Below are 3,887 nucleotides of genomic sequence, written 5' to 3' on the forward strand. Positions count from 1 at the left end.
TCGTTCCTTCACTGTCGCTGCGTCAAAATCCTGGAACTCCCTCCCTAACCACACTGTGGGTGTGCTTAAACCACACAGACTGCAGCAGTTCAAGAAGGCAGATCACCACCACTTTCTCAAACGGCAACTAGGGAGGGTCAAACTAGGGATGAGGGGAAAAGAGGGAATCCAAAATTCTTCTATCGGCAAATACATTGTAAAAGGGTAGTAAGAGGAGGGCTGGGGCCGATTAGGGACGCACAGAGGCAGAGGGCATGGCTGAGGTACTAAATGAGTACTTTACACCTGTCTTTCCCAAGCAAGAAGATGTTGCTGGAGGCATAGTGAAAAAGAGGAAGTTAAGATACTGGATGTGTTAGAAAATTGATAAAGAGTATTTTTTAGAAAAGCTTGACATAACTTCAGCCCAGAACAGTACATCCATTACTTCATTGTAAGCTTTGTGGATTGTTACGTGTTGAGATTCAAACCAAATGATTAAATCCATCAGTCGTGTAGCATTCTTGGCAACAAACTGAACCTCTTCATTAAGTTGACAATTGTTTAGAAGGTTTACAATGTTTGTTAAAACCTGTGTTTTCAGTGTCAGTGTAAGCTCTTCTGAGACAAAGTCTGAGTAGTATTTCAGGTGCGCTTTATGATACTGTACTACCTGAAACCAAGAATTCCAACGTAATTACTGGCTCCAGAAGAAGGGCAATGTTTTGTTCCCTAAATTCAGCCATTTCAGCCACATTTGCAATGTATTGCCTGTGTTAAAGTTTGGGGCTAGGGCATTGTTTGAAGATTTTTTAAATGTAGCTGACCAGTTTGTCGACTTTATCAAACTTGCTTTTCCTCAGTTCACTGACAAGAGAAATTATACGTGCATTACATGTAATATGGACAGCATTAGGCATTTCACCTCGGAGCACAGATTTAAAAGATTTTGTAAGTTGCATTGTCACTATTGAAAGCAAACACTTTATTGAAATCTGTACCATATTTTGGAAGAGTTTTGATTATTGCTTGGGAAACTGTGGTGTAATTAACAGCTTTTAAGTGGGCACAGTTGACAAGCATTGTTGTTAGCTTTTCTGACTGTACATCTTCAGCCTTACCAGACATAAAATCAAACAAAACGTGCAGCATATAGTTGTCTTGTTTATCGGCGGACTCATCACAAATAATTCGATCTTAGAGTAGGTTAAAGGGTCGGCACAACATCGTGGGCCGAAGGGCCTGTACTGTGCTGTACTGTTCTATGTTCTATGTTCTAATTGCAAAATACTCGTTGAGATTAATCCCCTCACAATGCGTAGCAATAGCATTTGGTAGGTGGTCCTGTCATAGTTTATTTGCACTTGGCAAGCAGCCATTTTGCACATTACGTTGAATGAATACCCGCAGTTTTGTGTGATCAAGTTTTTATAGTGGTATGTTGAAGCTTGCAAAAGCATCCACAAGTTCCATCGTAACCAACTGACAATTTTCTGAGCTCTCTATTGACTCTGGAAAAAGAAATGGAATTTTTTTTTTGCATTTTCTTTTTCCAGCTGTGCAGTGTTGGATGCTGTCTTTCTGCTGCGTTGGGTTTCGGACTCCAAGTGGCGCTGAACCGTTGCCCGCTGTGTGTGATCCAATAAAACTCTGCAGCTTGTACAAAACAGTATTCCAACATTGGCATTCAGAATTTGGCTTCCAAATTATTCCACTCTATGTGCTACAGTAATGGTTTTGGCTGTTTTTGATTTGCTCGTTCTGCCATTCTCACTTGTCTGTCAATACTTGAGACTGCTTCTCTCAAAACTGCAATGGAAGCGCTCCCTCGTCTACCAATCAGTGAGTTGAGACTTGGGTCAATCATTAAAACGCGCAATGTTTGCAAAATGGCTGATTTCATGGAGGACCCGAGATTTCACGGTCCGTGACGCAAATTTCATGGCCGTGAATTTGGTAGGGTCGTATCGATAAGTTACCAGGACTGGATGGGATGCATTTGAGGATGCTGAGGGAAGTAAGGGTAGAAATTGCAGCGGTACTGGCCATAATCTTCCGATCCTCCTTAAATTTGGGGATGGTGCCAGATAAAAGCCTGCTTGGGTCTGCAAAAAAAACCCGATACAAGCCCAACAGAACCACATCTGAACCGAGCCCGACCCGGCCCAAATCCTTCTATTTTTTTCTGCATCCGACCCGACCCGACCTGACCATCAGTTAACTTACCTTCCGTTTTTCACTTTGTTGCTGATCTGCAAAGCTTAAAATAACTATAACAAAACCACCTTTCTAGTGCAAAAATTACATTAACAGTGGAGCCACCTACCTGTGATAGAGCGTGTCCGACCCGACCCGACCCGATCCGACCCGACCCGAGCCTGAATGCTGGACCTGGAAGTGCAACCCGACCCGACCCGAACCCGACACATGTCGTTGGGTCCCGTCGGGTTCGTGTCAGGTAGCCGACCTTTAGTGCCAGATGACAGGAGAATTGCAAATGTTACACTTCTGTTTAAAAAATGGTGTAAGAATAAACCCAGAAACTACAGGTCAGCCAGTTTAACCTTGGTGGTGGGAAATATTTTAGAAATGATAATCCGGGACAAAATTAACAGTCATTTGGAGAAATGTAGATTAATTAAGGAAAGCCAGGTAAATCCTGCTTAACCAACTTGTTTGAGTTTTTTGATGAGGTAACAGAGAGGGTTGATGAGGGCAATGCAGCTGATGTGATCTATGTGGACTTTCAAAGTTGAAGCCCATGAAATAAATGGGAAAGGCAGTATGCATAAGAAGTTGGCTGAGTGACAAGAATTAGAGATTAGTGGTGAATGGTTGTTTCTCAGACTGGAGAAAGGTATGCAGCGGGGTTCCCCAGGCGTCGGTACTAGGAGCTCTGATTTTTTGATATATAGGGTTGGGTGTACAGGGCCCAATTTCAAAATTTGCAGATGACACAAAACTTGGACTTATTGTGAACTGTGAGGCTGATAGTGATAGACTTCAGCAGAACGTAGACATGCTGGTGGAATGGGTGGACATGTGGCAGATGAAATTCAATGCAGAGAAGTGTGAAGTGATATATTTTGGTAGGAAGAACAAAGAGAGGCAATATGGCAATATAAAATAAAGGGTGCAATTCTAAAGGGTGTGCAGGAATAGAGAGAGTTGGGAATATGTGTGCATAAATCGTGGAAGGTGGCAGGGCAGGTTGAAAAAGCGGTTGAAAGGGCATACGTGATCCTGGGCTTTATATATAGGGGCGCAGAGTAGAAAAGCCATGAAATTATGATGAACATTGGTTTGGCCTCAACTGGAGTATTGTGCCCAATTCTGGGCACTACACCTTAGGAAGGATGTGAAAGGTTTAGAGAGGGTGCAGAAGAGATTTATGAGAATGGTTCCAGGGATGAGGACCTCAAATATGTGAATAGATTGGAGAAGCTGGGGTTGCTCCCTTAGAGAAAAGGTTGAGAAGAAATTTGATAGAGGTGTTCAAAATCATGAAGGGTCTGAACTTTCAAAAGGGCATTGGCTAAGTACTTGAGAATTTGCAGGTGACTGGAACAGGCAGAGGGGTGGGATTAACTGAGTTGCTCCTGCAGAGAGCTGGCCCAAACATGATGGGCCGAATGGCTACAAGCATAAAATGGTTCCAGCATAGAAGGATTCTATATTTAAATAAGTGCTGGCCTTGCCTATGATGCCCACATACCTGGAATGAATATTAAATAGTGGAGTAATTGTGAACCCAGCTGTCAATCAGGATCTGGGGCGGGGCCAGCACTGATACATGGGCGGAGTCAGGGAGTTGTCATGCAGGGGCGGTGTACCCTGGTAGCCAATAGGAAGCTCGGAACTGGAGGCGCAGCCGTTACTGGGCGGGGCCAATGCGGTTTGATTGACAG

The sequence above is a fragment of the Heterodontus francisci genome, chromosome 26 (assembly GCF_036365525.1).
Source record: "Heterodontus francisci isolate sHetFra1 chromosome 26, sHetFra1.hap1, whole genome shotgun sequence".
Lineage (NCBI taxonomy): Eukaryota > Metazoa > Chordata > Chondrichthyes > Heterodontiformes > Heterodontidae > Heterodontus > Heterodontus francisci.